Below are 23,142 nucleotides of genomic sequence, written 5' to 3'. Positions count from 1 at the left end.
TTGTTCTAATAACTTTATAAACTCTGCTATATATTTTATGGAATTTAAATGTATGACTAGTTGGCCCAGAACTACTTCTGCAGGAGATTATTGGGAGAAAACATTACCATATGTCAGTAGAATGGCAGCATCCCATAGATACTCAGGAGGATCTCAGGTTTAACCCAGCTCTTATGTTTATACTGTGGCAATATTTCCATACTTCATATATGGGTACCTCTGCTTATATAAACAATATTATGGCAACGATTGTCAAAGACACTTATAGGATTCCAATGAAAATAAAAGTAATTTTCTTCATATATATTTTCAAAAAAGCATGCTTCTGCTAGCACAGCTCTGCTGGTGAGAGATCACAGGCCACCATCCCTATGCCCAACACGGCGCTGCTGGAAAAAGTCTGTAATGTAGACCTGGCCTAAATGATTTCGGTGTGTTTGCCTGGGTGGTCTATCCGTACGGCGCCATTTAATTCCGCAGAGCTAGCCTTCCTGCAGCTTGCGTGTTTTCCGTGGAGAACTTCAGTGACCATGATTTCAAACCATTTGGCCATCACAAAGCATGCTCAAGGGCGTTACAAAATCTGTTGGACATTTGGTGTTCATTGATAGAGTTCTCAGAAGAAAATTATTTTCCTCCTATGAACATCTGTGCTTTCCTCTTCACTGCTAAGTTCAATGCTGCCCCTTATCTAGCACAAACAGTCACAGATCTGCCTGGCTATTGGGATCACTGGTTCTCCCACTGCCCAGAAGCTACTGGTCCCCAGGCTTGGGCAGCATTACAGACCTATGCCTCAGGAGTGACCTGCTGCTGTGGAGGTGACCAGGGTCTGAGAACTGCCTGACCCAAAATGCTGGGAGAGAAGTGACAGCCCAGAACCCAGAGTAAAAGCACTGAAAAGCCAACAGTATTTAGATTAAAGCTTCCAGTCTTACTGTTTAGGATTTTATCTAATCTTTCCATATTTAGGAATAAAATTGTGCCTGTTAATGAGGCAAAAGCAGTCTTCTGTTACAATTATGGTCCCGAGTCCACCGGTACCCTAGAGAAAGGAGATGCTCTTCCTGCAAGTGAAATCCATAGGGTCACTGCATTATTGTGAGGGCGCACGGAGGAGGAAGGCTCACAGTCTCCATGTGAAGTTATGGTCCTCAGGTACTTCCTTGCACAACTGTGTCCAGCACAAGTAAACTCAGGAGGCAAAGAGAATGATCAAATGGGAACAGGGTTGAGCTGCTGCTCCTCATAAGAGCAGCTGTGCAGCTGATGACTGAAGACCCTTAAAGAGTCTTTGCCTGCAAATTCATAAAGCAATATGTTAAAAGAAGAATGAATTTCACTAACCTGTGATTTTAGGAGAATCTTGGGACATTGGATTTGCTTTTTGAAATGTGCTAATTAAATATGAGAAAAACAGCTTGAAAATGAGACCTCAAAAGTCCAAAAAGCTCAGAGGCCTTTTGAAAACTATTGAGTTTCCAAGTTAATTTCATGACTAAGAATGCAGGGAGGAAAGACCTGGTTTTTGAGTATGGTTGTCAGTGCAGGAAGACTACTGACCTTAAACTCGCAGAGCAATATTGGGGTTGAACTTGAGAAGCACTCTCACTTGGGGCAGAGTTTGCCCTAGCCACAACTACTTACCCTCGGGAAAACCCTTCTGCACCTGAGCGCCTGGAGGCAGCAGTGCAGGCGCTGGTGCAGCTGTGAGCGAGCAGGGCCATGGGGCACGGCGCAGAGCAGCTTTGCACAACATGCAGACCAGATGCATATAGCCCTGGTTTGGATGTACCACTGCTGTAGGCACCTGGTGCTAGGAGCACAAGACAAAGCAAGCCACATGCCCTCTGCAATTTTTTTCCATTTGAACAGTTTTCACACACGTACATATCGTTCCAGATGTACTTACTATCATAGATGCTCACATTGTATAAGTGTGATAAAAATGATGACAAACTGCTTAACTGAACCTTTGTCTCCTGAAGGAATAAATGAATTATTTTTTTCCAGCTGCTCCAGAGCACACCTCAGCACAAGAGTGGCCATTTATGTTTAAACACACAACGTACGGACAGCCGTCTTGTGGTTTGCTTTCACTATCAGAAAAGAGGCTTGTAATGACTAAAGAATAATAATCATACAAACATCACCTCAGGAAAGCACTTTAAGAAAGGCTTTGTCATGGAAGCACTGTAATCGCACAGCTCGCATGCTATGCTACACAGGAACAGAGCTAAGCATGTATTTGAGAATACTGAACAGCCTGGACAATTGGAATGACTCTTCCTATAAAATAATAATTGCACAATGTCAAAAATGACAAAGTAGTAATTTGTTAATACAGTTTCCAGCAAAGATATGAAAAATGTATTTGCTAATAAAATAGGCATGGGAAAGCATTACAAGTGGACAAGGGCCTGGCGAGAGACAGGGAAATTGGAGATCCATCATTCTCCGCTTGGACACTGGGGGTAACTCCAAAGCAAGCTGCACATTGCACAACATTCCTTACCAGGCTGAGCACTCCGGGACAATCAGCGGTGGGACCACCACCTGTAATCTCACTGGCCGAAGAAAGCTGGGCTACTGCAGAAGATACCTGCAAGAACTCACCATATTCAGAGGGCTGCCCAGAAGTGCCAGTTCAAACTCTCGAGAAAGCAACACCCAAAGGCAGCCAGCAACGCCTCTGGGGATTTACAAACAGTTCCTACTCCCAGTAAATGCGGATGGCAAATCTGAGGAGCCACTTTATTTTATAAGGAAAATAAACAGTTCCCTACTCTGGTAGGAAAGCCTTTAACTTAGACTTTAATGTTTTCCGTTGGACCCATTTGAGATTGATATGACTAATTAATATCACTAATTAGTATTTGTTCCTTTTTAATCAAGTAAGGTTAGAGACTGGAAGATGTTTATGCTAATTATTTGACCTTTCTGTGCAAATTCCAGCAGTTCCCTGAAGACAGATCATTGATGACTGAGGCTGCAGAAGCTGCTTCATTTTGTTTCCCTGGATAAATAACTCTTGCAAATGGCCAATGAACAGGAATGAAGAACTGCATTACTGTCATCTTCAAGTCCTGTATGGAGGCTGGACTCGAATAATCCAGGCAATTCTTGCTAAAAGCCTGTCTTTTAGTATTTCCATACGAAGTGATTTCACTTCTTGATTGTGGTGAGATCTAGTATGGTAAATTAATTTGTGTTTCTAGAAATAATTGTTGCTAAGAGCTGAAAGAGGAGACAAACAAAAGTCACGTTTCTTGTTTTCTGTATAGATTACCCATGTTTAAAAAAAAGCCTGTTTTCCTACTAAAATTTATTAAAATTCTTCACTTAAAGATTAGGATGGCCATGTAAACTGTCCATGGCTTCTCAACAAAGCAGAAATTAGAAGCACATATTGTCACATGTAGCTTTCAGGCAGGGATCTGTTCCAACCTCATTACCACCACTGTGGTGCAACTGTAAATAAGCCTTGGCAAAGTCACGTAACCAAAACTGACCCAAATTTACTCTCCCTTCCTGCTTTGGGGTGGGGGGGCAGCTCTCCAGTCCCAGCCGTGCTGGCCCTTTATGAATGTTTTTACAGCACTGCATGGTGCTTGTTGAGCTTTGGCACAAGTTGACCATATAAGTTGTAGATTTTTAAAGGAAATGACAAAACTGAAACCATTACATTTCTACTTCCTCTGAAATTTCAGGATCGTTCCTTGGGAAAAAAGAATTCTTCCGCCTGGCATCACTCTTCTGTGACATAAAGCCCAGAGTGGGCTCTAACCACTGTAAACAAGGTTTATGTTCATGTTTCAACCCCTACGCACGGCCTTAGAGCCCAGAGATGCCCCGACCTATCGTCACGCTAAAACATTTACAACACTAGAGGTGAGCAGCTTTGGGAGCACAGTTTATGAGACCAAATTTTAGATCGAAGTATTTGTCGTCTCGCCTCACAGCACGCTGAAAGAAGGTAATTAAAAGGGTTCATACAGCGCTCGGATTTACGGAGAGCAGCAGAGGCGGATGGCTGGGAGGGGAGGCCAGGCAGACCCCGAGCACCTCAGGCAGCTCTCGTCACCGCGGCAGGACGGAGCGGCCTGCTGTGCTTCTCGTTGAGCACAGGAGCACCGATCTGAGCTACTACCGGAGCAATCCCACCCAATCTCAGTTGCAAACCACGCTGAAGAGGTGGTCCTGCACCTAGGGGCTCCAGCAGAGGGGAGTCCCTCGCGTTCGGTGGGGGCTTCAGGAGCCGCGGGCATTCGGCACCCACCGCCAGGGCCCTGCACGAGGGCCAGGCCCAGACCAGCGGCGCAGGCAGCGGGCTGCTGTCAGCCTTCAAAACCTGCCCGGTGTTTGCTGTGACTGTGGGGTAATGAATTGTTCCTCCGGCCCGAAGTGTTTCGTGTTACAGCTCTGGTTGTGGGTAACCATAGGGAACACGCAACACGCATTTCCCACTGGGAGCTGTTTCTAATAACAGATGTGCTCGCCTTGTTGCACAAGCCTTGGGTGCATGTTACACAGAAAGGCTGGTAAAGACCAGAGCGAGTAATGTCAGTTTTCTTTCATTTTGGTGTTTCTATTTGATCAGATTGATTTAGAGTAAATTAGAAAACTGGAGAACCGTGCTTCTGCGTGCCTGTGTCTACGTGTGAGAGACAGAGAGAAAGAAAAGGACTCAGAGGAAAAAGCAAACCCAGGCCCTTCTATCTGCCCGAGAATCATTGCATCCACCTTCCCTTGGGTCCACCCAGCGGGTTTGGTGCCCAGGCTACAAACCTTGCTCACTGGGGTTGCTCCGCACCCCCACACTTCCCATTCGTCCCAACGCATTGAATTTTGGAAGGAACAGAGTGGTGCCGACCCTTCCAGCAGCCTTTTAGTTTGGAAAGAAAGACCTCGTGAAGAGAATTGTACTTCATCAATGCTCTCCACTCCCTATTGCCGATCGCAGGTGGGTACAGAAATCCGCACATTATTCAACACCTCCTCGTTTCCCTCCCCAAATGGCAGCGGTGCTCTCTCCTATGCCTCCTCATCACAGTATGGTTTTGAATAAAGTGTCACTTCCTAAGGGAAGATAAAACACCTCTCAGTGTGTTTTTCCATCCTGTCGCTAATGATTCCACCAAGAAGCAGCGCTAGGTGCCAAAGCTCTCAAACAATTACTGCTGCAGCGCGGTGACCTTTCCGTGCAGCCATACCCGAGGACATGTCTCACCCTGGTGCCAAGGCCTGGAGAAGAGGGAGCAGAGCAAAGCAAAGGAGCCCGCAGGAGCCCTGTGGGCTGAGCACGACGCGAGGCTCGTGCCTCGGCAGGCGGGCAGCAGAAATGGCTCTGAAGAGGTCCTTCAGGCGGCCATCAGGTAGTGGAGTTGAAGGACAAGGCTGCTCTTTTTGGTGCTTAGCAGAGGGCCTGGACCAGACGAGGAGGGGGAGTTTTGCTGAGGGCATCGGGGCAGCAGCAGGTAGCAGGGCAGCTACAGGGGCCGCCCCGTGCTCCCTCCCCACCCTCAGGGGAACGCTGGCACAGAGGGACCCAAGGGCACCACTTGTGGGACCAGAGCTACCAAGCCACAGGTGAGGCTGCGCTCCTCAGAGCACAATGCAAGAGCTCCTGCAAACTTCTCGTGGCTTCTCAACCGGCTGAAAGAGCTGGCTTTAACCAAAAAAAAAAAAAAAAAAGAAAATCCAACTAAAAACTGTTGACTAAACACTGCAGCCTTTCTTCCACATGTATGAGCATGTACTATAGACGAGCAAATGGCTTAATTTGTACCAGACCAAACAGCATTCGCCTGTGCCTCGGCCGTCAGTCTCCTCATTAAAGCTACTTCATCAGTACCAACACGCAAGAGAGCCAGTGTTTTAACGCTGCCCCAGTGGCATGACCCTGTGTTCTTTACCTTGTTTCAGCTCGTTATTTACCTTGGCCCCAAACCCAGATCTCGACTGCCGTTGCTCCCACCTCGGCAGCACTCCTGCCCTCCGGAGCCCCCCAACTGCCCCCTGAGGACCCCCCGGGTTCCTGTGGCCAACAGCCATGGTGCACACGCTGCACCAACCTGCACAGCCCGGCCTGTGCTGCAAGGGCAGCCACTGGTACACTTCTGTATTTTTATTTTGTTTTTTATGCAAATCTGCAAACAGGTTGGGACTTCAGGGCAGTTGCTGTTGAGCGGCGCATTGCTGAGCTGGGAATGCTCCAGCGAGGTTTGTATTTTCTGATGTAAGAAAGAGGCCCCTCCAGCTCCTAGCAGTGGGGAGCATCTCTGTGCCTCACGAGCAGCCCGGCTCTCCCCGGTACACGTGTAGGCAGAGAGTCTGCAGGCAGGCTGGAGAAGGCCCTGGCCACGAGCTTCAGCCCCTCTGAAGTCACCGCTTACTTTCTGTCACTTTTCCATCACAAGGAGCTCGCAATATATGCCTCTGCTTTGTGTGTTTTCAATTAAGCACAGTCAAATCTTCCATCAGTTATTTCCGTTGGCAGCCCCTGCGACTGTCCCAGATTTCTCCCTGTACACTCCAATACTGGCACAGATGACAACTCATTTTTCACTTGAGCAAAGATCCTAAATACATTTTACATGGTGCAAAGTCCACAGTTTATCCTCAGCTAAACATAAAATAAAAGAACGACCAGAGAAAGTGATGAGCAGACAGCAGTATTTTCATTCGTCTTCCAAGCAGACATAAGAACCATTCAAAACCTGGTTTCTTTTTAGCATTCCCTTTCACCTAGGATGAAAGAAAAGCACCTTTACCAAGAAGGTGCACGCTACTTTCCACACACTAGTACAGAAGTGGATTTTTGGTTAGATGTCTTTCAATCACCCAAATGAAGACATTAAACAAGTTAAGGATTTCTGTTCCTTGGAGCTGTCACCAAGAGAAATGTAATGGCTCTGAAAATAAGGAACAAGTGAATCGCTCCCTTTCTTGCAGTAGATTAAATATACGCTATCCAAAAATAGCTAATGTACATACTTTTCTCTGGAAAATGGAGGCAACTTCCAAAATCAAAGGTGTCAGCCAGGGATAGAATTGATGCTGCAGAGGCAGCAGAGCCAGTCAATGGAGCTGTGAGCAATTTTCATAGCAAAGCCCTGGCAAAAGATCTCCAGTTTTGGATATGATCACAAACCCAAACCTTGCTCAGGCTCATGAAGCCTTCAGCCAAGCTAAGCCATATAACAGCGAGCTTCAGCGGGATGCTGCCTAGCTGTGGAGCTCAGTCCCTAGCAGGTGAGGAAGGATTAAGCGGCTCAGCACTTTTCCAAGGCTTCCCTTCAGTCCCCTGCAAGCACCTGGCCAGGGGAGCAGGTCGCTGAATCCCTGCACACAGGGGGAAAGGCAAACACTTGTTTTGCTAAGCTTTAGTGTGGGGCTTATGGAAAGAAAGTCACACATTTGCTAAGCATGGCAGAAATTGACAGATATCTCCAGCATATAAGAAAATTTAGTCATTCATGAAATATCTTTACAGCTGGAGGGGATGGTAACTATTTCCAGACAGGTTGGTGATTAAAAACTTCCATTTTGCAGAGGTGTCTTCAGCCTGCAAAGAAAGACCGTGGCTGTCTCAAAGAGCTGGCACCAGCTCCCAGCCGCTGCAGGTAAGGACTGGCTTTGGGCAAGTCCCTGAGCAAGGAGACCCAGCAGGGCAGGAGGGCGGACCAGAGACCTCTGAGGTCCCGTCCAACCCAAGTTATCTCAGGGTCTGTAGGGTTTCATCCCTTTCCTCGGCACTAATAAGATGTATATGAGAACAAAAAACTGTGCCGTAATACTTTCTTTGTTCTTATTGCCCATTTCTCACCCAGGGCTGCCGCTTTTAATGACCACATGATCATTTCCACAGCTGCTTGCTGAGATGTCACATACAGAGCATAATGAATTCCAGGGGGAAAATATACAGCAATGAAATACCGGGACCGAGAAATACATTAAAAGCATGAATCAGAAGAAGTGGTTTCAATCAACCTTACATCTGGTTTCATCATTTCTTTCACCATATCTGACTGCCTTTTTCTATTCTGTGATGCCAAAGTCCTAGCACATCCATATCACGAGACGCAACGTCCCGACACGTCATCAGCTCCAGGTCACTTCTTGCCCTTTCCTCGTGAGCCTTTAACCTTGAGGCATGGGGAAAAGGAGACATTCTGGAGAGGAGTCTCAGGAAAAATAAGGGGCAATAAAGTTGTTTTTTTTTTTATGTTTAAAGTTTTTTTGCAGCTGGAAAGATTGAAAGTAGCTGAAGCTAAATTCTGAGAAACATTTAATGCATGGCTACCAAGCTTTACAGAGCAGCACCTCCTGTGCTTTCCCACAAGAAGAGCCGAACGCTACCTTAGTGACCCGGCAGCAGACATCTTCTACTCGTGTTTCCAGTTCAAAGGCCAACAGGCATTCAGAAGAAACACAGCCGCTTCTTTCCGGTGTCTCTAAAAGCCATTTATAGCAAGCAAGAAGCCATAGAGAAGAGTGGCTGGGCAACGTGCCCAATGCCTTCTGTGCAAAACCTCAGCTCTCCGAGCACCTCTGCTGCCTGTGCAAGGATGCAGATGTTCACAGAGCAGGTGGTGGTGCGAGTTACTTGCACATAAATAATGAGTAGAGAATATTGGGAGATGCTGATTCTTTAGCTTTCTCAGGGGTTGGATCACCAGGGAAATGGGTGTGTTTCTTCTGAATGTCTGTTTGCCTTCACCAAAAGGTCTGCAGCCAGGTGGGTGAAGCACTTCAGTGCCTTGCTTCGGTGGATTTGGCCAGAAATACTGCATAAAAGACTTGAATTAGAAATGGAGAGCTGTTTCCTCATCCCGAACTTAGGTTCTTCTCTGCATACACCCCCTATGTGTAACCTATGTTGTTAACCAAATGGAGAAAACCGGGGTCTGAACGTAACCGGGTAACCACAGAACTCAGTGGAGCCCAAGCATTTTTGAAAATCTGATCTTGTAAGTACCAGGCATATTTTGCACCGGTCCTCCTGCTCCCCATGGCAATACAGGGATGGCAATAACTTACTGGACATTGCCAGTCACTAAAAAAAAGGTGAGAAGATAGCAATGCTTCCTGTGCAAAACTAACTGCTCAGGTGTTCTGCAGACCTCCAGGACTGCGAGGTTGCTCGTAGGTGGGAAGGGAGCTCTGCTGCGCTCACGGGATCTTGGCTCAATGTCTACGAGGGTCACAGAAAGAGCTATGCTGGATTTGGTGAACTTACAGAGGACTTGATTTAGATGTTTTTAAAGTTACATGGTTATAACCTTTACGCACTCCTCCCTCATTTCTTGGCCTGGCCAAGGTCAATGGATTTCATTTTCTGAAAAGTATCCTCGCCTGGAAAAGCTGCCGTGAAATACAACCCAGGGTGGTTTTATTTGGCAAAAGCTCATCAGGCAAGCTTTCTACATCCTAAAGCCAAAATCAGTTGTGTGGTTTGCATAAATATTCTATTTTAATTCCAACCTGCAAAGTCACAGGGATTTGGAAAGTAACTCAAGCTTTGGCCCATCCCTATCAGGAAATATTAACTGGTGCGGCATTGCAGGTTTCAATGGATATTTTCTTAGGCTTGCAAAGCCATCACTGAGCAGGGCTACCTTGTGCCACCCAACGGCCACCTTCTGGCCAGCCACATATCCACCGCAGACAGAACCCTTTTCCATGACATCGCGATCTCCTTTAAACAGATCTCGTCCAAAGTTTCCCACCTCCACGCCTACGCCGAGCCCACCTCATCTCGCGTCAGACGTTGGCCTCCCACCAGGGATGGGTTCAGCCCTCGGAGCTGGCAGCCGTCCATGACCACCAGCTTCCCCTCCACCGACGAGGCGCTGCTAATGAGCAGCTCTGTGCCAGCCGGGCAGCGCTCCCGGGCTGCTGGACAGCTCAGGGTCCTGCGTCTGCCACAGGCAGCGGGCGGGTGACGGCAGGACACTGACAAAAGGGCGACGGAGGCTTTGTGAGCGTTTGTCCCTGCTCTCAGGGGAAACCGATTTGGATTCTGAACAGCAATACCCACAATGAGCCCACATAAACATCTGAAATGAATGATAAATATGTTTAAAATCAGGTGCACAAGGCTTGTTCTGATTTGGGGTTATTTGATTATTCTGAATATTCAAAGTGCCTGTGCATATGCATTTTAAGTGTGAAAAGCAGTTTTTTAAGATTGCTGTGTCTCTGCTGTCCATCACTGCAGCAAGAGAGACAGGGAGCAATCTGAACATTTTACAGTGTCTTTTGGATGCAGCGTAACGCACCTTAACGCACAATACTAAAATGCTGATTCCGATCATTAAAATCCATATATATATCTGGTCACTGAGTATGGAGAAGCATATGTAAAGAATGACTAATATTATTTCTTTTTTTTTTTTTTTTTATATTTTAATTAGGAAATGAACAAATTGCAAATTTCATAAAGGTTTTAAAGGTCAAAGACACCATCAGCATTCTGCATCAGTTTTGCTGTTAGTCAGTTCACTCATGTATTTAATAAAACAGCCCTCAAGACAACATTTCAAGGCAGTGCATGCTCTTCGCCCGCACAATGAGTCATTTTCTGAATGCTCAGCTCTTCCTTTAAGTTCAGTTGAATAATATTTGCTTAAAACTCTTTCTAACTCTTATTTGTGGAAATAAAAGGCTTGGCTCAGCCTTGATGTGCAAGGTGGCTGCAGCTCTGCTCCTTTCAGTATAATTGCTAGATTTTGTCATCAGTGGAGAAATGGCAACTCAGAGTAGCTGCGAGCTATACAACAAAATTAAGCAACAGGAAAGAGAAGGAAAAATATTTAAATATTTAGGGAGGTGGAGCCACATCCTCAAGAGGCTTAGACCTTGACGTGTGATATAAATTACAAAGTGTGCTCAACTATTTGCACATTCAGTTGAAATTTAGTGAAAAATTCCCTTAGAAAGAGGGGAGGGAACATTTGGTAACACTGAACCATTTAAATTCAACCTAAAAAAAATTTTTTGGAAAACATACAGAACAAGAAAAGAAGAAATCGTCCAGTCCCTTCTCTTGCTCCAAGTCAGGATCAATTATAGCTAAATCATTCCTGATAATACGTGCCAAACTTATTCTTAAAGACTTCCCATGATGGAGTTTCCTTAAGCTCTCCTGGCAGCCTATAGCAGTGCCTCACTATTTTAATCATTAGCTAGGTTTTCCTGATGTCTAGCCTAAATTGCCCTCACTGAAATGGGATGTTTCATCAGATTTGCTTTCTCGAATAGAGAGCTTGATTATATTAAAAGGGGCCTGCATAAAATATATAATTTGTAAGAAACGGTTCCATTAGAAAAAAAAAAATGTACAGATGCTCACTGCAAAGAGCAAAGGAGTGACATGACTGTTGCCAATGCTCACGCAAGATATGAGAGAGTCAAGCGAGGCAAATTGCTGTTTAGAGCACAATTAGCACATGAGAGAAATAGATCTCACATTCTGGAATGTCCTGTAGCTTATTAGGTTACTGTTTGGGCAGATGAGTTTATAACCTGGCTCGAGGAAAGGGGTCTGGGAAAGGAGAGCAAAGGAATTTTGAGACAGCTCTCCAACTCAGCGAGAGCAGAGTCAGCAAGGTCAGCCCCGTATCTGGAGGCAGAGGTTTTGCCCCCGAGCTCCCCCCCTTTCTCCAAACTCCTCCTGCTCTCACCCCTGCCCCTCGCTGCCTCCCGGAGCCACAGCATCCCAAGCTACGGGGCACATTTCCCCTGCCTGGCTGTGAGGGCCTGTCAACTGGCTTTTGGGGGTACAATTTTAGGAATATTGCCCTTTCATCCCTTGTGTGGGGTATAAAACATCCAAACTGAAAAGGGAATAGTGCCTTGGGCTGGCCTTCACTAGCACACAGGGTCTCAAGAGCTGCTGGACATTTCCTATGCGAGTTCAGGACACAGAACGACAACACAGCAACTGCATCCAGTAGTGACTGCGGGCAGCCCTTTTCGGCATTTCCACCAGCACTTTGGTGGAACCCCACCTGCAGCTCCCCAAAACAGCCTTGTCATGGTATTTGCCAGCGAAGAGCTCCAGTAGAGAGGAGATGATGCCGACCACAAACCTCTCTGTGCCACAGCTAATTTTAGAGGACGACAGGGGGATGTGCATGGCACCAAGAACGCTAATAGATACAGCAAGGGTATAATCAGGATAGCCTTTGGATTAAAAAAAAAATAATAAAATAAACCCAATGACAAAAAAAAAAAAACACAACTCAAAACTGAACATGGGAATCAAACGATGCTTGATATCTGCTTGGGAGAAAGGGCACGGCTCCAGGCTGGGGGCTGTGAGGCTGAGGTGGCACCGCCGGACCCCGCAGCCATTCCCCCAGATCTCCGCCTAACCCGGTAGGGCTGCGTGGAGAGGGTTTCGCTGCTATCATTTCTCTCTGATCTGCTCGTCTCAGTCCTAAAATGAGTCTACATTAGCATGACAGGGTGCAAGCAAGTGCACACAGATGGTGCAGCGTGCAATGGGCTGTGCAAAGTACTGTAAAATAGAAATCAATTTCCTTACAGTCAGTGGAAGCGAGCCAGGGTGTAACTACAGCAAATGAGATCAGAATTGGGACCACATGATTTATTTACTAACTACAACAATTAGGCAGTGCAGAGAGAGCTGAAGTTTTTTTTTTTAATATATATATATATAGTGATCTAGTCCAAATCTTCAAACAGTTGAAGTAAAACAGACAAATACTATTTAAATCAAGGATTTAAACAAATGATAAAATGTAATGATTTAAGTATTATTTAGTGCTTCTCAGACTATCTCCCTATTGTTTAGTGCCTTGCTGGAGACAGTTGCTCTCACGCGCTCAGACACAGAACAGAATCCGCGCTGGTACTTTCAAAGCGGTCTAGGAGAAGAAAATTGCAAGAACATTTTCAGGTTAATGAGCAGAAACTACAAAATTCAAGACGAACATGACACTAATCGCTAAATCAGTGCGACTCAGAGCACAATTTCACCCTGCGAGTCTCTTCCTCTCATTGTGACAGAGCGCAAGACTAACAACAAGAGGAACGTTTGTCACATAAATTACATTTTTTTTTTAAAAACAATGTGGACTTCATCAAACCGTGCAATAATTATTGTTACCAGTCCCAACGATAAACACTTTGGGCAAATTGCGAGGGCTTCAGGGACAGCTCGGGAAACATCTTGCCTTGTTTCTAACGAACACCGCATGCCTCTGTGCTTTTGTTTATGCCGGATTATTTGCTGCGGAGCCAGAAAGCTTCACGCAGGAAGAGGCCTGAAGGATAAAGAGCATCCATAGCAGAGGCTCCTTGCTCCCGGGTTAGCAGGGTTTCTCGGCCCCGCTGCAGTCGGAGGGGCGCGGTGGGGCCCCCCCAGCTGCTGAGGCTCCGCTCCGGGGCCGGGGGGAGCCCCCGCCACGGCCCGGCCCGGCCCGGCCCCCCCGAGCGGCCTCCGAGCGCTCCGCGGCGCCGCCTGCCGGGCCTGGGCACCCCCTGCCGGGCTTCCAAAGCGGGAGCGGACATGGGGGGATCCAAAGGGGAGGCAGAGCTCTGCCCGGTCCAGGCCTAACCCCAGAAGAGGCAGAATAAGTACTCATTGTCCTCAGGATGCAATAAACTGTACTCAGCAATCTTCCATCCGGGCAGGTTTCGCTCTGTGATGCCCACACAGCTCCCCTCCCTTCTGTTCGAGCCCCCAGCCACTGCCAAGGGCTGCTTGGCCTCTGTCTCTTCCCAGGGGAAGGGGAACCAGGAGCAGCCCAGCCCAGCCCAGCCCTCGCCTGGCAGCACCCACAGCGCCCATTGCTCTCCTCAGGGTGCAGGAGGTGGAGGTGTCCCGTGGGACTCGTGGTGCACCACAGCAGCACCTTTGTTTGCCCCAAAGCAGTCACAGTTTGAACAACAAAAACGCTCATACGCAGGGTTTTGCTCCTAGAGGAATGGTTTTGTGGCAGGTCCCCTTGGAGCTCCATCTGGGTGCCCCCTCCCACATCCCTCTGTGCACCAGTCACACTCCCTCCAGCATTCACCCAGTCAGAAAATCTCCCCCAAAGAAAGTAGGATCAAGTCTGTATACGTGGTGAAACGGATTTCTTCTTGAGGGAAGAGCTGAAAGGAAAAGTGAGTCCTGTGTCATCCTCAAATGGAAGGTCAGAGCTTCCAAGTCCAGAAAAGGGAGTAACAGGCAGTCTTTGAACTGAAGGCCACTTTCTGCCACATTCAAACACAAGGCAGCTGGCAAAAGCACCGAAGCTCATCTCACCGTTACGGGGGTTAGAGACAAAAAGCCAAACCCAGCCAACACGTGGCCCACAGCAGCCCAGCCGTTACGGAGTTGGGTTACTGCTCCTTAAAGCCTGAATGCAGCAGTTAGAGCAAATAGGAAATTGTTCTAGGGGACGGGAGCATAGCATAATATTTTCTAGCTGCTAAGCAGACAGCTGACACTTCCAAGTACTCTATATATTTTGAAAACATTACTGAATAAGAGGTATTTTCCATGAATATTTTTTGCATCCTTCCCTCTAACCAGCAAACATATTTCTCGGGTCCTTTTACTACTAGAGAGGGTCTAGTACTGGAGAAAAGTCAGTACTTGCAAATGCAAATATTAACACAAGCAGTTTGGCTTATATTTCTTCTTTTGGCAACACAACATGAGTTTTTTTTCACCTACAAGCATAGCTGTTACAGTCTGAACAGCAAGTATTAAATATCAGTGGAAAAATGCTCAGAATGAATCCAGCGAAATAAAAAGGGGAAAAATGAATATCCCAGTATTACAGGAGAAGGAAATTAAAGTAAATTGGTAAAATTAGAACAGCAGAGCTTGAGTTTCATAGGTTAGAGAACAGAAGACACTTTCCAAATTGTTAAATTTCTATGGGTCCAGCACTGTAGGTTGGAGCAGCTGCATTCTTTCTCCCATTGAGTACATTCTGGTCTTCTTCAATACAAGGTGCATGTTTTTTAGTCTGTTTAGTCTCTTCTTAGTCTTATTCAAATGTGTTTTTGAAGCCAAGCGTGTCTACTTATGTACAAAGAGCCTTTTGCTACTATTATTTTCAGTTTCTAATTACACAGAACCCATAAAAAAATCTTCCAAGGATAAGCTGAAAGATTATTCTCTTGTGGATATGCATTCTGATTATCTGCTTTTCTCAGAAATCAATCAGTTTCCAGCTGGTGCATTAGGAAGCTTAGTTCCTTAAGTGGTAAGAAATTGTCAGTCAGGCAGGAGGGCTCATCAGGGCGAGCACACGGGCGCTCCTCTGCCAACCTCTGCCACCTCCAAGAGCTGTGGCTGGCCCCAGAGGCACCTTCCCCATCCCGCAGACATGCTGTGCATCAGCCTGGGCTGAGAGCAGGAACCTCGCACACACAGTTTGCCCAAGAACCAGCTTTATAAACAGAGTTTCCTTTGTTCCTAACTGCACGGGGCTTAACGTCCAACACGGCGCAGCGTGGAGCAAGGAGATCTCGCTGCTCAGCACAGCCCGGCTGGCTCCTGGCTACCTTTCCTAGAAGGAAATTGGCCTAGTGGCAAGTCACACGTTTTCTAAAGCAACACATAAAATCCGTTTTACCTCATTTGCTTTTGCCAGCTCCAGCTTCCAGCTATTGGTGGGTCTTACGCTTTCATTCCTAAAAAGCTTGTTAAAGCGTGTGCCAGACCTTGCATTATTTTTCTTGTTCATTCCTGATGTTGCCTCTAGATTTCTAAACATTGTTTTAAATTTGAGGACCTCGGGAGCCTGAGAGGCCCCGGTGCAACCCAAAGGCCTCCCCGCACTGTGCTCAGCCACCAGGATCTGCCTCAGCACCACCCCGGGGAGCCTGGAACACACGCACCTCGCTATGCTTGATAGGCAAAGCCATGCTCATCACCTCCCTGGCTTACAGTTCAAGCTTTCTGAGAAAAACCTTAGCACACAAAATCCCACGACAAAGTGCTGGTTTGGGTGACCTGACCCAGATGTACCAATGGGGAAATCCCAAGGGGCTCAGGTCCCAACTGAGGAACCAGGCGCCTGTGCCAAGTGGATTTAGAGGGGAGCCCCCGTGCTGGAGAGCAGCCTCTGGGGGAGGCTGTCTGGGCACAGAGAGGACGGACGGACAGACACTGCTTTTATTTCGTGCCATTCGACCCCATGTTATCTCAGGCTCTGCAGATACAAAGAAACCCAAGTCAGAAGCAAAGCAGAGCTGCGTCCCCAGCCCTGGCCTCCTATGCCCCTTTCTGGTAGAGATGAAGTGATGTTGACAGTACCATTTGTTTTCTTAAATTCTATTTGATTTTGACATTTGCAGTCATATTACTTTTCGCTGCAGGTTTGGTGCATGGATTACGAAGCAGCTCGCATGCAAGAAGGCGACACCCCCAGCTCCGCATGGATGCAGGCAGGCACCTTGAGCAGCGCCCCGCCTGCTCTGCCTCTCCGGGGAACAGGTGAGAAGTCATTGCTGGCTTTTTGTTGTTGTTTTTGTCCTTATTCTGCTCAGTCGCCAACTAAGAGTCACTATTTCTTCAGCTCTATTTAAAGACTTTGCTTGAAGTTTCACAATTCCCACCCTCCTCGCCTGCCTCAGTCTCCCAGGTGCGCTGAAGAGCTGTGCCCAGAGCATCACCTGCTGGCATCTACCCTGCACATAGCCCTGTTACCTTCTCTCTCTTCATTTTAACCTCACTTTCACCTCCCTTTTCAGGAACCAGCTAGAACAGAAATACTTCTCTCACCTTTCAAACGGTAGCACAACCTCATGCAATAGCAGCAAGGTCTTGTGGGCTACCACAAGGAGAACACTGATGTCAGCTCACTGAGTGGCCACCTGTCCAAAATATGCCCAAAATCTTGCCCCTCACTTGAAATAAATTATATTAAAAACAAAGCACAATATTTAACTTAATTTGGAAGAGAGAAAACCTGGGAAGGAATACATTCATAAAGCCCTAAGCCAACAACTAAACATTTTTTATTTTTTTTTTCCTCCCTTCTTCCTGCATATCTATTTATGATCAAATAAAGAACCTGGAGTTTTAAGATGTAATTTGAAGAGTTAGGTTCATGGTCATATAGAAGAAACATGCTTTTCTATTGATTTGCCACTGTTACTCATCTTTTTACTGTTATCAACAAGACAGGAATAGAATGAACAGACAGCTAAACAATAAGGAAAAGTTCTGCAGCTGCTTAAAGCCAATAACATAGCTGTGTTATTGACGAGGTTATCAAAATGTCAGCTGTGCCAGCTCAGCTGGCATTCTTCTCTGCCTTTTTATTAAAATCTCATTACAAAGTAAAACAGGCAAGCTGGACAAGCAGAGAGTTTAGCATTCTGTTCATTTTCTAAAATAATTGTTTAGAATGTGGTTTTAAAAATTGGTTTTCTATCTGCATCTTTACATAAATAAAATACATACAAATTAATGGCTTCATTGGTCATCCCCCCCGTCCTTCCTCCCTTTGCAAGGGAGGCTTCTCTTCTGCCTTAGAGGCACAGATACATGTGCTGTCTCTCTCCCCCGTGGTCTTAACAGAATCAGCAGGCTTGTGAAAGAATATTTGATTTCTGGGCTAAGTTTAAAACGTGTATTGCTGCTCTATACAGACTCTCACGATAAACACAGGCAAGATGCAAGATTGATGCACACATTGGTCCTGTCCACTCCAGAGGTTTCTGGCATAGATACGAAGCCCTGCGTCATTCTGCATCTCTGGCAGACTTTTTTTTTTTTTTAGCAATGCCTTGTCTCACAACATGAAAGACCAGCTCTTCCGACAGCTGCTTTTGCTTCTCAGCCAAAAAAGATGAGTGAAGCCAAGTTCACCAGCTTTATCTAAAGAAAACCGACTTTAACGGCTCTTCTGCTGTTCTACTAACCCTATTTAAATGAGTAAAAAAAAAAAAAAAAAGAATCAGCTGAGTATAAAATGAAGACAGCGGTGACGACAAAAACACATTACACCTCTGCTGCCTACTGTGAAAGTCCTAAAATTTGCAGTTCCCAGCACAGGTTTGTCTGCTGTGATCTGTGGCTCCAAATGTGGCATCGCCTTGACAACATTTTTTATACTTTGATTAAGAAGCAACTGATGCAATATTTCAGGAGACGGGGAAAAAAGGTTTGATACTGAGAAAAACATTCTGGCTGTTCTGTATTGTCCTTGAGGACTTCACTGTGTGCCGTCACTAACTGCTTAGCAACAGATTGATAGTGGCTTGCAAATCAATCTTTTCAGAGCAGAAAGCGCAGTATACAATGCTGCGTGTTCCAATTCAAGAGATGCTATTGGGAAGCTATATAAGCATCAATTATGGTTTTTTAGATGTAGTTAATTATAGAAGGGAGAACTCTGATCACAAATCAGCTTTCCTTACTCCCCCTTCTGCCTTTTAAAAATCACAAGAAAATTACTATAGATTAGCAAATTAGAAATTGCAAAAATGTAATTATCCAAAATTAAGATGAGTTGGCAAGCACTGTTTCTGAGTGGATTTGTGCCAGAGAAATGAAGGAAAATAAAACCGGCATCCTTTAAAAAGTTTTAAGTTTAATTTTAGTTATTTTGCTGGGCCTTTTTTTTTGTTGTTGTTTATATATAAACTTGTTGTTGTTTTTTAAGAATTCTATTTGCAAGAGTTCCCCAGGAGCTCCCAAAATTGTACACAGACATCAAAACAAACAAGAAGCGGACAATTAAAGTAATATGGAAAGGAGAGAAACTACAGAGAACAAAGCTGTGAAAATGACACGTGCCCACTGGGAGTTTTCCAACAGGAAGGAGCAGCGCACACATCGTGACATTTGGTTTACAAAAGGATGATGATTTGAAGCACACAAGCTCTATCTCAAGAAAATCACGCCCCTCCCTGATTGCGGGGGCCTCGGCCCATGGAGCGATGGATGGGAACATCCCATCGGCACAACAGGCTTTCCCCCGACCGCTGCTAACGCTACCCAAGCTGGGATCCAGACGGATGCTGAGACTGCAGGCAGGAGGAGAGCTATTTGTACATTCAGGCACAGATGTCTCTGAGCAATTCCTCGATCTACACCAAAACTTATCTCAAAGTGTTAATAAAGTCACACAAGAGGAGCATGTAAGTGACGTGAATCTGTATACCCAGATCTACCTGATGAGCTCCTTTGTACCATTTCAGTATTTAGGCAGATCAATATTCTGGGTGCTGTACACTGGCTCCTTTAATGGAAACATCTCTGTTTTTCAGCTGCGAGCCCACTAGAAGCATAGAGAGAAAGCATCCTGCTTCCTTCCTCAAGGAAACCACAGCATTACCCAAACCAAACCAGCAAACAGCAGCTCAGAGACGTACTTCTGCCTTTGGTTGTGTGCTTCTGAGAGTAACGTGCAAGTGTGATAGAAGTGTTTAAAAATAAATAAATAACGCAAATGAAAGGAAGAGAAGCCGGGGCATGGCCGGTGCTCACAGGGTGGATGCATCACTGCAGTGATCTCTGTTGCCCACCGGTGCCTACAGATCTGCATACTGGGAAGCCAGAGAGGGAATTCGATGCCCTAAGCACGTTTCCAGAACTCTAAATGATGAGAATTGACCTCCTGAGAACAGGATAACAGGAATAACCAGCCAAAAGATTGCAATTTGAAAAAAAAAAAAAGCCAAATCCCCACTGAATTCCACAGCCAGCTAAGCCCCTGAAACTTTTGAGAGTCTTAGAAAATCCGACAAAAGTCGGACCCACGGTGCACAAAGTCTCTTTAAGGAGCTGCTGCGCAGGAGCAATGCAGCTCTTCACATGGCTTCCAGAATGAGCTTTTGCCACCAGTGGACCCCAGAGTACTGACTTACACATGTCCTTTCAGGGAAAGCATTACACCTTCAATATGTGATCTCTTTATAAATAATGCATTTGTCATTTAGCACATAATAGTCCTCTCCCTACATTGCTTCAGTGACTTTGTTAGAAGTCTGGCACACAATTCAAAATCTGAAAGAGGGCTAGTTCGTCTGCTACTCTACCAATGAGAACAGCTTTATAAAATAAACATCACTCAGAAAAGAAGTCTATATTTATTTTGCAATGGTAGAACGAGTATCTAAATGCTATTATCATTGCTGCAATCAAGGCAGGCATGCTAGGAGCAGAGGGAGCTTCTTGGTGGTACTGCTGAAAATTTTCTCAAGCAAGATCAGCCTAAGCCAAATCTTGCCTTGCAAATCTATGCTCCACCTCCATAAACCTCTCAACAATTTAAGATTAAAGCGGCTGTATTTGTGTGTAGTAAAACGAACAGTCAGTCTCTGAACTGAGCGCTTGCCTAAATTTATTGCAGTTGCAAAATTCATCTGAAAATCAGGCCAGCTAGTAAGATTTCTCTCTGGTCTTGCTTGTGGTTGAGTGAAAATGATGGAAGTGACATTGAGACACTTTGGATTCTTCAGGTACTGGCTAAGACTTCAATGTGTGAACTTACAGATACATCCCATGGCCTTTAATTCCTGAGTTTTTTATTGATTGATCCTAATTCTGGCTAATTAATAGTTTGTTTGAAATATATTAAGAAATCACAGTGCATTAGCATAAAGCAATCTCGTTTGTGTTCATGCATTCAAAGGGAATCTCATTTCTCTGTTGGAGTTTTTCCTGGTTCAACACCTTGAAATCGAGATTAAAAGCTTCCCTTTCCTGGCTTCATCTTATCAAGCACAATTTCATATCTCTGTAGCCTTCTACAATCCCTCAACCATATTCCTTTAAATTCTGTGCTAATTGAATTTAAAATTAGTCCCCAGTGGGGACTAAGTAGAAGCCAAGTAATTTAATGGTCAGACAATTAACCGCTCCGTATTAACTAGATCATCTGAACAACAAATGTTTTACTAGAGCAGGCAGACTGTCATACTGGGCATGTTTTTTCTTTTCTGAAGAAGCAGCGAGAATCACAGTTCAGTGCTATCAGTGAAAAATGCCAGTTTCACAGTTGGGGAACGATTAAATGTTGAGGTTTTTGTTATTATTATTTTTATTTTTTTACCCCTGACAGAAGCAGCTTTGTGGGCTCCCTCAGCTGGATTTTCTCTTAGTAACTTCTTGCTCAATTTTAATGTCCAATAACTGCATCTGTGCCCTTTTTGAAGTATGTTCCTAGCAGCCTGGGTAAAACATTACGCCTTCTGTAGCAGGCAAATGTTTGGTCATATCACAGCATTAATTCACATCAGCTTTTGAAACTGAGTTTCCGTCTACGCTGAACATTTTGGAGCCATGGAAATGTCAGTGTTTTTAAGAACAGAAGACATCCCACATGGATGCAAATATAACTCCATAGCAGCACGGGCATGTAAAACCACTTCTAAAACATAAAATAAATTCTCCTGGAGAGGCTATTACTAATAGCTGCTTCTACAACAGAGGCTCACTTACATCTCCAAGGGTCTGTAACTTTTCGTACCCTTCATTAATTTAGCTACACCAGTGGAAATCTAGTATGGTCTTCATCTTTGGAAAACATCTCCACAAGAACAGAAGAATTTCTCTAACCTTTTCCAAAAATGGTTCCCCAATTTAGGCAGCACTTAACTGTATTATCTTGTAGAAAAATACCCTCTTATACTTGTATTTAGGTATGTTATAAAAAAATATTATTTCCTAGACTGTTACAGCTCTGTATTTGCAGTGCACGAGACGGCACTGTGATCAGTGGCCTGCTACCCACACCGCTCAGGTAGGCCCGGCCTGGCCACGTGTGTCGCAATGGCTGCGTTGTGTTGGACCAACAGTAAGCCTTCGCTTTCCAGCTGGTCCCAAGCATTTTCTTTTTGGTATTATTATCTTTCATTATTAGCTTTGTTTACTTGAAGTAATAAAGTTACGACTTATGTGGAAGAGCCTGCGGGGTGAAGGTCTTACAGCTCATAGTTACCTGAAGCGCATTACACAGCCTTCTCCCCACCTGCTCCTACAGAAACATCACATTCCCTTCCTCTACTCCTAGAGCATCGAAAATGCCTTCAGAAATTCCTTTCCAAAGTAAAGATGCAACAATAAGGTGAGAAAAAAACAAATAAAAATCAACTGACAAACCTTCAGTACCATCTTCTGTGATAGAATAGACTTGACCACCATTGTAATTATTTGGTTGAGAAACGCATAGAAAAGGTTAAAAAAATAAATACTGAGCACTTTCATGAAATGCGTAGGTACTTTAAGAGCCATTCACTGCATTTGGGCTTAAAAGCTCGGAGGGGTTTAAAACAAACCACAGGTGACAATGGGGTGAAGGCTGGTAGGCTCCGGGTGGGGGGGGTACCATGGGGCAGGGAGCTACAGAGGCTTTTTGTAACCTAAAATAGGAAGCCCCCTTTCTTGGTTACAAATCACAAACATTTTCTTACCTGTGGTGCTAGACCAGGATGAAGGACGGTGCAGTGACTGGTGCAGGCTGACGGCATTCCTGCCTGCAGAAGAAGAGCAACGTAAGTCCCAGGCCCTTCTCAGCCCGCAGCCACAATGTCTGCATTTGTAATCCACCACCCTACAGAAGGAACAAAATACATTTCAATTGCTAAGGCAGATCAGGCATTAACTGCAATCACTCTTTAATTAGCTCAACATCTTGGTTCATAATTAAGTAGCATGTTAAGGAATGGACTGTAAGCTCCTAATTGCCTTTGATCATGTGAGGGGAAATCACTGAAGCACAACTGCAACAAGCTTTCTCTTTAAAGTATGTGTGTGTATATATATATATATATATATATATATTTGATAACATGAATCTCTCAGATGCAGAGCACGATTTTTCTACATGCATTTCTTTTCTAAAAGAAATCCTCAGCACCAGCTCTTGAAGATTTCTTATATGACCAGTCTCCTTTCATCTCAGGAAAGGCAATTCTCCTTTCTCTAAATTTAATAAGGACATCACTTAAACACTGCCAGGAGCTAGCAAGTCCCTGTAAGTCACTCCTGGCAGACTCCTGCATGGCAGCAGAAGGCTTGGTCCTCCTGCCCAGGGAGCACTTACCGTCAGCCCCAGACTTCCACATGCCACAGCACCAGCTACCCAGAGACACCCCCTAGCTGCCCCCCACCTGCCCTTCAGCCTGAACCCACCTCGGGATCACCCCCCTAAACCC

At 45.3% G+C, this 23,142-nt stretch overlaps 1 long non-coding RNA gene across 1 annotated transcript; it reads right to left on the bottom strand.

Moving 5' to 3' along the window:
• Window positions 1–1,056: 1,056 nt before the first annotated feature.
• Window positions 1,057–23,067, bottom strand: LOC121078065. The gene is made up of 3 exons (XR_005824447.1): window positions 23,031–23,067; window positions 22,399–22,538; window positions 1,057–1,298 (listed from the first exon to the last, which is right to left on the bottom strand). It is a non-coding gene; the product is annotated as an uncharacterized LOC121078065 (long non-coding RNA).
• Between the last annotated feature and the right edge of the window lie 75 nt (window positions 23,068–23,142).

The sequence above is a fragment of the Cygnus olor genome, chromosome 14 (assembly GCF_009769625.2).
Source record: "Cygnus olor isolate bCygOlo1 chromosome 14, bCygOlo1.pri.v2, whole genome shotgun sequence".
Lineage (NCBI taxonomy): Eukaryota > Metazoa > Chordata > Aves > Anseriformes > Anatidae > Cygnus > Cygnus olor.
The sequence above is the reverse complement of the archived record's forward strand: the minus strand, read 5'-3'. Positions and strand labels throughout refer to the sequence as shown.